Source organism: Mesoplodon bidens (genome assembly GCF_964165515.1).
Source record: "Mesoplodon bidens genome assembly, chromosome: 2".
NCBI classification, from domain to species: Eukaryota; Metazoa; Chordata; class Mammalia; order Artiodactyla; family Ziphiidae; genus Mesoplodon; species Mesoplodon bidens.
The window spans coordinates 7,886,023-7,900,438 of NC_138177.1; positions in this window are offsets into that span (position 1 = coordinate 7,886,023).

The following is a 14,416-nucleotide window of genomic DNA, read 5'->3' on the forward strand; positions in this document are numbered from 1 at the left end:
ATAAATATCCCAGATATGGGTTTACCTGCTTTATGTCAGACCTTACCCAGCACAACTACATGGGGTCTTACAGAGTGTTTGATCCACCAGCATGTAATCCCACATATAAGAGTTTCAGACCAAGGGATCTACTTTCTAGCAAAGGAGGTGTAAGAACAGCTAATAATCCTGGCCATATCATACTACATACACAGGCAGGACTGATAGAGGTTTGGTGCAAGCTATTGGCAATACTAATGAGGGACAACTCACAGTTAATAACCGAATCAAAGTTCCTTATTTAGTGTTGGGTCACCAATTGGAAGTATATATGGTATCGTGTGCCAAGAGCAGGAGTGGTCCTGCCAAAGACCCACTTGGGGAATCTGTACTTCCTATTTCGAGAAGGGAAACTAGGTCACAATGCTATTAACTGATGGGGGTAGAGAGAAATAGGTGGTAATACTGCTCAGTACTCCCTTACCCAATCCTAATAATACTTTAAAAATAGCAGCAATCTCAGCCAGAGACACACATCGTGACCAGTGACTCAGAAGCCTCAGCGATAAGGATCTGATTTACCTCCAGCAGGTAAGACACGAATACTAAAATCATCACTAGCTGAGGTTGAGAAAAATCCAGAATCAAAGTAGAAGAGGGAAAATGTAATTATCAGTTATGTCCTAGGACCACCTGAGGCAGCAGGATCTGTAGTTCTTCTCACTAGTTCTAGTCTTTTTAGTTTTCCCCAGGAATAGAAGCCCATGCGGTTCCTGGAAGAGCTTCTTCCTTAATGCATATAAGGTGATGGATGCAGGCATCACAAGTAGACTGTGATAGACATGGAGATGAAAGGAAGAACTTGTGGCACAATTTCTGGGAATGTTGTCAGTGGATGTTCCCTTCAGGGAACATCTCAGCTTCAAAGAGCTACCTGTCCCAAGCTCACACCTGAGATGGCCCACATTCAATGACTGAGAAAACGTAAACGATTAGCCATTTTTACCCCAATATAGAACAATCCTAATAGGCCCCAAATAGCAATTCCTCTCTATAATCTCCTTTTCTACCATGTTATTTAACCAATGCCCTGCTGATGGAGATTCCTATTGTTCCTATCTTTGGCACACGACAGACCTGACACATTTTCTCAATTATATGAATTTAGTTTATTTAAAAATGGGCAAAAGACTAGAATATTCATTTCACCAAGGAGACATACAAAAGGCCAACAGGTATATAAAAAGATGCTCAACATCACTATTCATCAGGAAAATATCAATCGAAACCACAATGAGATATCACCTCACACCTGTTAAAATGCTGTTATCAAAAAGACAAGAGATATCAAGTGTTGGTAAAAATGTGGAGAAATTGGAATCCTTGTACACTATTGGTGGAAATTTAAAATGGTGCAGCCACTGTGGAAAATAATATGGAGGGTCCCCAAACAATTAAAAATAGAACTACCATATGATCCAGCCATCCTACTTTTGAGGATTTATCCACAAGAATTGAAATCCAAATCTTGAAGCAATATTTGTACTTTTATATTTATTGTAGCCTTAGTCACAATAGCCAAGATGTGGAAACAACCTAAAATGTGACAACAAGGATGAAACAGGAGAACATGCTCTCAACACAAGAAAAAAATATTAAAAGCGACAATTATTTTATTTCTATATTTTAAAAATATTCTAGGTATGTAATTCTGACTTTTGAATATATTATCCATGAAAAAATGAAGAGTTGAACTGGACTTTATAATGCAAGTGCCATTTATCTAGCAGAATGGAACATGGATGGTTCTCAGCAATAAACATTAAAAACAAGAGAAAAGTTACTATGTACTTTATATTGACTACTACCAAGAGTATGTACTAAAAATACAATAGAGATTAAGCATTTCTAAATCATAATCTCTAAATACTGTCTGCATTCAAATCAAAATAAGAAAAATGTTCATTTTATACATAACTAAAAAGGATGGAAATGAAATTATTACCTTTATAAATGTATGTTTTACACATACAATAAAATATTCTTTCCTAAACTTTAACATTATTTGTTTGAAAAAACAAAAATATGAATAAATCTAATTAAAAAGTGAGGTTTAAGGTAAAGTAAATCCTCTGGTTATTAACATTAGCCTATCATATTGATAATAAAGAAGAAACCCCAAAATATGAATATTTATAGTAAATAAAATCTATATACCAACGATTTTAAAAATCAACAATTGTTCATAAAATGAAAGTTTGAAAATTCAAAAGTTTTAAAAACACTACAACTATAATTGTGACAAAAATACACTACCCTCCTAGGTAAATAAAATAAATAATTAAATATAGACAATTAGTGTTTTCACAAAAACACTTAGTAAAAATAATATAAATCAAAAAGGAATATTATGTGGTGGGTTTTTTTTGCTATTTTAAAATTTACCTAGGATTCAACAATATATTAGCAAATTAAATATAAAAATGCATACAAAAACTTTACACCATGCCCGAGTGGGATTAATTCCAGGTGTGATTTGAAAATTAGTGAGTATGATGCACTCCATCAAGAGGCTAAAGAAGAAAAATCAAATGATTCTATCAATTAATGTGAAAAAAAAAACTCTTACTTGAAAAAAATCCAACACACTTTCATTATACAATTCTCAGTAAACTAGGAATAGAGGGAAACTTCCTCAACTTAATAAAGAACATCTACTAAAAATCTATAGCTAAAGTCATATTAAATGTTAGAAACTTGACCCTATGCCCCTAAAAACAGGAACAAAGCAAGAAGGTCCTTTCTAACCACTCCTATTCAACAATGTAGTGAATATCATAACAAGTATAGTAAGACTGTAAATGAAAAACTGTAGATATCGGAAACAACGAAATAAAACTATCTTTGTTCACAGATGATGCAACTGTCTATGTAAAAAATCCTGAAGAATCAACAAAAACATCCTGAAACTAGTAAGTGAATATAGAAAGTTTGCAGGATACAAAGTTAACATAAAAAATCAATTACTTTCAAATATAAAAAAATAAACAGGAATTTGAAATTTAAAAAGTTAAATAGTACCAAAAAATGAAATAGGTGGGTATAAATCTAATAAAAACATATAGAATTTATTTGTGAAAAACTATAACACTCTGATAAAAGAAATAAAATTTCTAAATAAATGGAGCTATATTTCACATTTATGAATTAGAAGATTTGATACTGTTAAGATGCCAGTGTATTCCAAATCCATCTATAGATACAATGAAACCTCAATCAATATCCCAGAAAGCTATTCTGTACATACAACCAAACTGCCTGTAAATTTTATATGGAAAGGCAAAAGACTTAGAAAAGCCAATATAATATTGAAAAATAACACAGTTGGCTAGCTAACACTCCCAATTTCAAAACTTGCTATAAGCTTTCAGTAATAAAGACAGTATGGTTTTGGCAAAACCAGAGATGCATAGATTATTGAAACAGAATAAAGAGTCCACAAATAACTTGAAATAAATCTAATCAACTGATCTTTCACAAAGGAACAAAAGCATTTAAATGGAGAAAGACTAGTCCATTCACCAACAGTACAAGGATAATTGAATGTCCATATGGAAAAAAATAAACCCATGCACAGACCTTATCTTTCACAAAATTAACTCGAAATGGATCATTCCTAAATATAAAATGCAAAATTATAAAACGTAAAGGCAAAAGCATAGGAGAATATCTGTGTCCTTGGGTTGGGCCATGTCTCTTGGATATTACAATAATAGCGTAATCTATGAGAGAAAAAAATTGATAGAGTAAGCTTCATTAAAATTAAGATGTCTGCTCTCTAAAGAGAAAATAAAATTAGTATTAATAATTGTGTTAGTATTAAGAGAATGAAAAACCAAGCCATAGAGTGAAAATTTTGCAAAACACATATCTGATAAGAAACTTTATACATAATATGTACAAATAGTTTTCAAAATTTACCAATGTTCAAGCAACTTAATTTGAAAATAAGGAAAAGGTCTAAACAGACACTTTGTCATTAGAAAACTGCAAATTAAAACAACAATGAGATACAACTGTATACCTATGGCCAGTATCCTAAAAAAAGCTGAAAATACAATAGCAATGGCTGGTGAGAATAGGGAGCAATGGGAGTATGTACTCATTGCTAGTGCAAGTGCAAAGTGGTACAGCCACTTTGGAAGACAGTTTTGAAGTTTCTTACGAAGCTAAACATAGTTTTATCATATAATCCAGTAATCAGTCTCCTGGATATTTACCCAAATGATCTGAAATCTTCTCTCCGCACTAAAACCTGCATATTAATGTTTGTAGCAGTTTTATTCATATTTACCAAAAAATGGAAGAAACCCAGAGGCCCTTTAATAGGTGAATAAATGAACCATCTATTATACCCATAATATACAATGGAATATTATGTTTTTAATGAATTATCAGACAAAAAGAGTCAAAGAACCTTAAATACATGTTACTAAATGAAAGAAATCAGTTCGAAAAATCTACAATATTATGTGATTCTAATCAAATGGTATTTGGAAAAAGGCTTAAACTATAGCAATAGTAAAAAGTTCAGTGGTTTATAGGGGTTCAGGGAGAAGAAAGAAAAAGCTGAAGAGGTGAACACAGGAGATTTTTAAGGGTGGTTATATTATTTTGTATAATATTGTAATTGTGGATATGTGATACTACACATTTGTCAAGATCAATAGAAATTTAGAGTAAAAATTGTGGCATCTAACATATGCAAATTAAAAAAATAATTGAGGAAGTGAGAGAAATAACAAAGATCAAATGTAAACCATGACAAAACATACGAAACAATCTCACTGAAGAGGGTGGGGTAAAAAGGTGCTTACCTAGGAAACATTGGAAATTAGTGGAGCCTGTAAAATCAACATCAAGAGAACATGTACACAGCACTGTACCCTAACTGATAAAGTGGCATCCCACATGGCACAGGTTCACAAGACTGAAACCCTCTATGTGCTCTGGAATTGAACATTTAAGTAGCAGACAGTGGGAGCCAGGTTTCTTGCTCTTGGAGTGAGAATTTACATATAAGCAAGGGGAAGAAACTAGAATGATCCATGTAGTAATGGGTTAGAGTTAGGGACCTCACCCTAAACTCATTTTTAGTTTAGTACAGATGCAAGGCTACATATAACATAGTTATAGAAATATGCATTACAAGGGTTAGTATACACATGTATTTCCTTGCTCTATCAGCTTAAAGGATGTAGAATCAATAATAGTCCAGGAGCAACAACTGTATCTAGCACCTAGACTTTGGTTTCCAGTACAATTCTCTACTAAAGGAAGCTAGGACTTCTTGGAGAAATGGCTGATTCCAGGACGGGGACAAGAAATACATAAGAATGAGCTTGGAGTATTTTGTAGTACCAGAAAGTATGGAAGTATTCAGAAGCAAAATAAAACACACACACACACACACACACACACTCCCATATGAAAGGTATATCAAAGGAACATAGGAGCCAAGTGAAAGAGCTCCTAATGGCCAAAGCTAGAACAATTTGACCAACAAAGTAAAGAAGTATTAGATTATCTTGCAAGGTATAAAATACCCATGAGTTCATTGTGATGTAGGTTATTTAATAAATGAGTAAGTGGAGAATGAGAGACAAATCTCTTATGCAGAATTCCAAAAATATTATTAATATGTAAACACTTCTCCCTTAAGGAGAGGGAACATAACTTCCCACTCCTTAAATGTGGGCACAGTGGCTTCTTTCCAAAGGTTTCACCATGGAAAGAACAGAAGAGAGTAATTTTACAGTGTAGAAAACTGTCAAACACAATCTTAGCCACAAAATCAAGGTCAACATAAACATAAACCGGGCTGAGAGCATGTAAACTTGACATGATGTGATCCAAGTGTCATTTTACCTCTGTGGTCTTTCTCCACAAAAGCCACAACACCGGTCTAATCATGGGAAAAAACAACAGAATAGTTCTGAATTGAAGGACATTTTACAAAATGGCTGAACCGTATTACTTAAAATTTTCAAGATTATGAAAAACAAGTCAAATATGAGAAATTATCCCAACCAAGCAGAGCCTAAGGAGATATAATGACTAAATGTAATATAAGATCCTGGATAGGCTTCTGGAACAGAAAAAGTAAATTAGAAGCTAAGGAAATCTGAATTATGGATTTGGGTTAATAATAATATATATCAATATTTGATCATTAATTGTAACATAGTTACCAAACTTGTGTAAAATATGAATAGTAGATGAAACTAGGTGGGGGGTATATAGGACCTCTCTGTAGTTTTAAAATTTTTCTGAAACTCTGTAAGTGTTCTGAAAAGTTTATTTAAAAGTAGAAATTAATATTACTGTTATTTTAAAAATTTTATTTCTTGACCTGTTGAAAGTTTTATTATGCTTGTCTTTCCTTTGCATTTACTTTCAAAATATTCTTGTAAGTTTGGTTTTCTGTTAATCCATATCTTTAGTTAGAATATGATATTCTTTTATTTGCAGTTCTCAAACTGTGAATATAGACAATTTCTTTTGGAAAAGAAAGATAAATAATCTAATGATACTCTTCATTCTAATGTGTAACAAGAGAGTTATGGATATTTATAAATTATATGTGCCTAAATTGGCTAACTATCATTAGAGAGAATTTAGAAGTAACTATGAATTGTCATCATAGAAATCTGGTGGTTGTTTGAGACATGATAAAAGGATACAAAAATAAAAAGGCAAAATATGGTTAAAATCCTTTAAATGCTGTTGTTGACTTAGAATATAATGTGTAACTGTAAAAGCCAGTTTTCCTACTTTCTCATTACAGAATTAATAGAAATACTTTTTGTCTGAATGATTAATATACAGCTTGCAAAACATTTATTACCACATATGCTATTACATTTGTCAAGGAAGTCAATATAAGAACTGAATCTAGTTTAGAAAACTAAAACCATAAAATGAAGTTTGAAATCAAACTATCTCTATAAAATCACATGTTAAAAAGCTATATAAAATATAAGCATAATGGAACATCATTTGTTAATGATTGATGGATATACATACTTGAAAATATACCATAGTTTGTCATGTTAATTGCTAAAAATATCCATCGCTTGGTATAAACAAAGTTAACATACACTTGAGAATGGCAAGAAACAACAAAATATATGAAACAATAGTCATGGTTGGGCAAGAATCAAAAGAGTTGATAAACCTAAACTAAGGAACTTATCTATGTACTCATTTAAGTCATTCTAGCTAACGTGCCAAGATATAGTTTTTAGAGTGAAAGACCTCTAAAATAAATGTAAAAGTTTATAGGTGACAATATAAAATGTACAGTCCTTACATGTCCTTAAACTGAACTTAAAAAAATGAAAACAAGACACACACAAAAATTTACCCTCCATCTTTGAAAGACTGACAACAATCAGTAAATATTTTAAAAAATGAATGGCCTCCTAAAACAGTTGAATATTTAAGATTTCATAAAATTTATGTTTGCTTTTAAAAGTGTTATTAGAATACTCAAAATGGTAAAATACACTTTATTATGGTAGTGGCACTCCCATAACTGACTATTCAAAATAGCCTTTTTTCCCCATAACTGTCAGAACTTTAGGGATTTTGATATGAATTAGAGAACAGAGAGTAAGAGAGATTAACCAGACATTTTTAAGTTTTTGACTCACAGAAGCCCAAACAAACTCGTGTGTCCATAGGATGACACAAAAAAAATAAAAGGTGGGGAGTCAACTAAATCTTTATTTCATGTCTTTTATAAATCAAATGTACAGCTCGCTCCTTAACTGGCAAAAGTGTACAGCAAATTTCCCTCAATTGAAAAAAAAATGTTTCCCTAAAATAAAAAGAATATTAACTGAGTAAAATCCATCCTTAAATATTTGAAAAGTGTATGAATGTCCCAGATGAAACCAAATGCCAACAAACCCTCTGCCTACAAGTGTTTATGAATTCCTGATGCATGTCTGGGATGAGCTTTAAGTACTTATGAAATAACCAGCTGAAAAAATTCATCAGTCTATGGTCAGTTAGCATTAATTCTACAAATCACTGTATACATGAGAGTAGAGAATACTAACTGTGTGATACTGGAAAATGTAAAGATTGATGAACATTTCATCTATAACACAGATGCAGCAGGTTCATTTCTTGTATGTACTGATGCTTTATTAATTAATGCAACTAATATTGTTAATTTTCCCTTTATATTATATTTGGAAAAAAGTATTATTTAACTTCATTCAACAATGGCAATGATTTTCAACCTATCTTATACTGTGGAATATTGAGACATTGTGCCAAAAATCGGATTCTCTGGCCAAGTTAGTTTGGGAAACCAGAATGCAATTATCCTTTATTATATAGTCAGAAGGGATATTTGCCTGAGAGAAGTTCAGTAATGTGCTTCACTTTGTTTAATACTGAGTTTCCTATATATATATATACTATCTGGATTGGAAACATTTGTGAAAGGAAAAGGTAAGTAGACTTATTTTAAGGAATGCTTATATGAGGAAAGCCACATCAAGTAAAAAATTATTTTGTAATAACTCCAGCCCATCATTCTGCCTTCACAAAATAGGCCCTCCCTCCTATTATGAATGCCTTTCATTTTTAAGAGCCCAAATAAGTCAAAGTATTATTTCATGTATACTTTCTGTATCCATAGCTAGACTCTAGGTATCTGAAGAGGAAAAGAGATCACACTATAAAACTTCACAGTTCAAACAGTGCTTGAAGCAGTATCTTGAACACAGTATGTACTGAAATAATGTTGATGATTTAAATATTGATGTTTCTGACATAAGGCTGTTTCTACCTTTGATGAAGAATGAATTGAGGCGCAATTCGTGCTCTGTGTGTGTGTGTGTGTGTGTGTGTTTAATTCAATACCAAAATATGTAAGTTAGGAAAGTCCAAATGGAATCTAAATCCTAAAATATTTTCTGGGTAATAGACCTATTGTCCCTAGTCTAAGTTCCTAATTCTACATAGACAAATGTAATTTTAAAGACACATTAGCAGAGGTAATGTCAGCAAAATGGAGAGCTAGGAGGTTCCAACACTCATCTCACCCACAAAAGAAAAAAATAATAATAATAATAAATAAACAGCTACAAAAAAAAAAAAATCTCAGGGAAAGCTGTGGACTACAACAAAGAAGCAGCAAAAATTCTGCTGAGCTCAAAAACCAAGAATGGCCACATAGACAAACACAGGGAACATTTTACTTGCATCACCCCTTCCGCAAGTCCAGAACATCACAGTGCCAGGAGGGACCCCCTTAGAGGAATTATAGCCCACAGGAAAAAGAACAGGGGAACCCCAAGAAGCCTGGCCATTGTGGACACTTGTAGTCTCTGCTACTGAGGTCTCCTTCGGTCTTCACTAAATACTTCAGTCTTCCAGCTGATGGGGCTGCCTAGAGACCCTCTGCTACACCTACTCCTTGGGGATAGGGCTGTTGCAATAATGGTAACTGCCCCCCAGGGGACCCAGTCACTGCTGTGCCCTGCTCTCCAAGGTCAAACCACAACAGTGCCTTAGCATATATGGACCAGAGCTGCCAATGCTCTTAGACCTGTCCACAGTTCCAGGTCATAGATTTGGCCCAACATATCAGGGAAGCCTCTGCTGCTCTGAGCTCAAGTACAAGTTCCCAGAACAAGGCTTTGATGGACCACCACTGGGTACATGCTGCTACTGTCCTGCTGTGCCCCCTGCAGCTCCGATGGGACTTTAATCCACCATCCTCAGGCTGTGTTGCTACTGCACCCTGCCCTCTGGGCCCAAGCCACTACTCCTTGTCATTGCAGGACGCATGCCACTGCTGTATCAACCCCTTAGCCAGAATTACCATGGTGATCCCCAGAGACACAGACCCTGGTTCCACAGGAGATCTGCACATGCTGACACCTTAGATACTAGTATCACTTCTGTAGCAAGTGCACCTGTACCTCAGTATTCAGGTTATGAGGTAGCTTTGCATGTGCCTGATCCCAGGATCCCAGCTCTTCTGCTGCTTTGAGGGCCAGCATGTCAGACCAGGGTCTAGGAGGGATCCCCTTGGGTGTAACTTCCCCCGCCAGGAAAAAAAAGAACAGGAGAACCCCAATAGCCTGTGTCTCTGAGGATCCTAATAACCATAATGGCCCCTGCCACACAGGACCTATGAAGTCTTGGCCACAGAAGACCCCCACAGTCTGTGCCGACAATGGCTAAAATCTTCCCCAAAGTGGGGATAAGATATGGTCATTCAAGTACCAAAAAGCTCAAATACCCGCAAAGAGATCTTCACTGAGAATGGGGGTAGCTATACTTATGTCAAACAAAATAGACTATAAGTGAAAACCTGTAACAAGACAAAAGATGTTACTATATAATAACACAAGTTCAATTCCTGAAGAAGATTTAAAACTTGTAAATGGAGCACATAAATATATTAAAAATTATTGACAGGGCTTCCCTGGTAGCGCAGTGGTTGAGAATCTGCCTGCCAATGCAGGGGACACGAGTTCGAGCCCTGGTCTGGGAAGATCCCACATGCCGTGGAACAACTGGGCCCGTGAGCCACAATTACTGAGCCTGCGCGTCTGGAGCCTGTGCTCCGCAACAAAAGAGGCCACGATAGTGAGAGGCCCACGCACCGTGATGAAGAGTGGCCCCCACTTGCCACAACTAGAGAAAGCCCTTGCACAGAAAGAAGACCCAACACAGCCATAAATAAATAAATAAATAAATAAATTTAAAAATTCAAAAAAAAATTATTGACAGATTTCAAGAGTGAAATATACAGCAATTCAATAGTAGTAGGGAACATTAATATACCACTTTCAACAATGAATAGATCATCAGATAGAAAATCATAAAGAAAATAATAGACTTGAACTATATATCAAATGAAGCTAACAGAGATATATGGAACATTCCATCCAACAGTACCAGAATATATATTTTTTCTCAAGCACACATGGGACATTCTGAAGGACAGACAATGTGTTAGATCACAAAACAAGTCCTACCAAATTTAAGAAAGTTGAAATATATATCAAGCACCTTTTATTACCACAATGCTATGAAACTAGAAATCAGAAGCAGGAGAAAAGCTGAAAAATTCACAAATATTTGAAAATTAAACAACACATCTCTGACCAACTAATAGATCAAAGAACAAATCAAAATGAAAATCAAAAACTATCTTGAGTCAAAAAAAGATGGAGACACAGCATACCAAAATCTATGGGATGGAGCAAAAGCAGTTCTAAGGACAATTACAGGCATACATTTAAAAACATCTCAAATAACCTAATCTTATATCTCAAGGAAATAAAAAGCGAGAACACACTAAGCTCAAAGTTAATGAAAGAAAAATAATAAAGATCAATATGGAAGTAAATGAATTAGAGACTAGGAAGACAATAGAAAATACCACTGAAACTAAAAGGGTTTTTTTTTAAGATAATAAAATTGACAAGACTCACCAAGAAGAAAATAGAGATGACTCAATTTAATAAAATTATAAATGAATGAGGAACAAATCATTCTGATACCACAGAAATATAAAGGATCATAAGAGACTACTATAAACACTTATATACCAAGAAATTGGATAACCTAGAAGAAATGGATAAATCTCTAGAAACATACAACTTACCAAGACTAAATCATGAAATAATAGAAAATTGAACAGAATGATAATGAGCAAGGAGATCGAATCAATACTTTGAAAATCTCCCAGCAAATACAAGCCCAGGAGTAGATGGCTTCACACGTGAAATCTACCAAACATTTAAAGAAGAATTATTACAAATATCTCTCAAACTCTTACAAAAAATTCAAAAGGAAACAACACGTCTAAACTCATTTTATGGGCCAGCATTATCCTGACACTAAAGCCAGTCAAGGACACTACAAGAAAAAAAATTAAAGGTCAATATGTCTGATAATATAGGTGTAGACATTCTCAACAACTTACTAACAAACTGAATTCAAGAACACATTAAAAGGATCATACACCATGATCAAGTGAGACTTATTCCTGCAATACATAGTTGGTTTAAAATATGCAAATCAATAAATGTGATAAACCACATTAACAGAATGAAGGATAAAGATGATATGATTATTTCAATAGGTGCAGGAAAATCATCTGACAAAATTCAATATCCATTCATAATAAAAACTCTCAACAAATTAGTAATAGAAGGTACATTCCTCAGCATAATAAAGATCATATATGACAAGACCATACTCACTGGTGAAAAGTTACAAGCTTTTCCTTTAAAATCAGAAACAAAACAAAGATATCCATTCTTACCATTTCTATTCAACACAGTATTAGATACCCTAGCCATAGTAATTAAACAAGAAATATAAGTAAAAGTCATCCATATCAGAAAGGAAGACATAAAATTATCTGTTTTCAGATGATATGATCTTATACATAGAAAACCCAAGAGCATTCACCAAAAAAACTGCTAGGACAAATGAAATAAAGTTGCAAGATATAAAATTAACACTCACAAATCAGTTGCATTTTATACACTAATGAATTATGCTAAGGAGAAGTTAAGAAAGCAACCCCATTTACAACAGTATCAAAAAGCATAAAATACTTAGGAATAAATTTAACCAAGTAAAATACCTATACACTGAAAACCATAATATATTGATGAAAGGAATTTAAAAAGATACAAATAAATGTTCATCTATCCCATGTTCTTGGATTGAAAGATTGAATTAGTTTGTGAAAATGTCCAATGTATTCAAAGCAATCTAAAGATTCAATGTAATCCCTATCAAAGTTTCAATGGTATTTTTCACAGAAGTAGAAAAAAACCTATTCTAATATTTATGTGGAATCAAAAGGACCCTGAATAGCCAAAGAAATTCTGAGGAAGAAAACAAATCTGGAGACACCACACTTTCTGCTTCCAAATTATACCACAAATTATATTATTATTATATTCCAAATTTACAGTAATCAAAACAGTATGGTATGGGCATAAAAACAGGCACACAGACCAATGAAACAAAATTCAGAGTGCAGATATAAGCCAAGACATACGTGGTCAACTGATTTTTGACAAGGGCACAAGAAAATACAATAGAGAAAGAAATCTCTTCAATAAATGATGCTGGAAAAACCTGGTATCCACATGCAAAAGAATGAAACTGGACCCCAGTCTTATGCCACTCACAAAGTTAAGTCAAAATGGATCAAAGATTCCAATGTAATATGTGAAACTATAGAACTTCTATAGGCAACCATAGGGAAAAAGATCCTCGACATTGGTCTTGCCAGTGATTTCTTGGATAAGACACCAAAAGCAAAGGCAGCAAAAGCTAAAATAAGTGGGACTACATCAAACTAAAAATCCTTCTGCAAAGTAAACAAACAATGAATTGAAAAGGGAATCTACGGAATGAAGACAATACTCACAAATCATATATTTGATAAGGGATTAATATCAAAAGTATATAAAGAACTTATACAACTCAAAAGCAAAACAAACATACCAACAACAAAAAAAGCAATTTAAAAATGTGCAAAGAACCTGAGTAGAAATTTTTCCAGAGAAGACATACAAATGGCCAATAGGTATATGAAAATGTGCTCAACATCACTAGTCATTAGGGAAATGCAAATCAAAACCACAAAGGGATAATCACTTCACACGTGTTAGGATGGCTATTATCAAAAAGATAAGCAATAACATACTGGTGAGGATGTGGAGAAAAGGCAACTGTTATACACTGTTAGTAGGAATGTAAAACAGTACAGCCATTATCGATAACAATATGGCGCTTTCTCAAAAAACTAACAATTAAATTGCACTATGATCCAGCAATCTTATGTCTGGGTATTTATCCAAAAGAAGTGAAATCAGTATCTTAAGAAGCTATCTCCACACCATGTTCATTGCAGCCTTGATCACAAGAGCCAAGATATGGAAACACGCTAAATGTCTTTTAATGGATGAATGGATAAAGACAATGTCTTATATGTGTGTGTGTGTGTGTATATATATATATATATATATATATATATAGTTTTATATTTAGAGTATAATTGAATATTATTTATTCAGCCATAAAAAATAAGAAAAGCTTGGCACTTGCTACAACATGGATGAATCTGAATCTATAGGTCATTAGGCTAAGTGAAATAAGCCAGACATGGAAAGACAGATAGCATATGGTACCATTTATATGTAGAATTAAAAAAAAAAAGCCAATTTTCACAGAAACAGAGATTAGAATGCTGACGCTGATTGCCAAGGGTTTGGCGGGAGGGAGAAATGGGGAGGTGTAGGTCATATGGTATAAATTTTCAGTTATAAAACAAAGAAATTCTGAGGATCTAATGTACAGCATGGTGACTATTGTT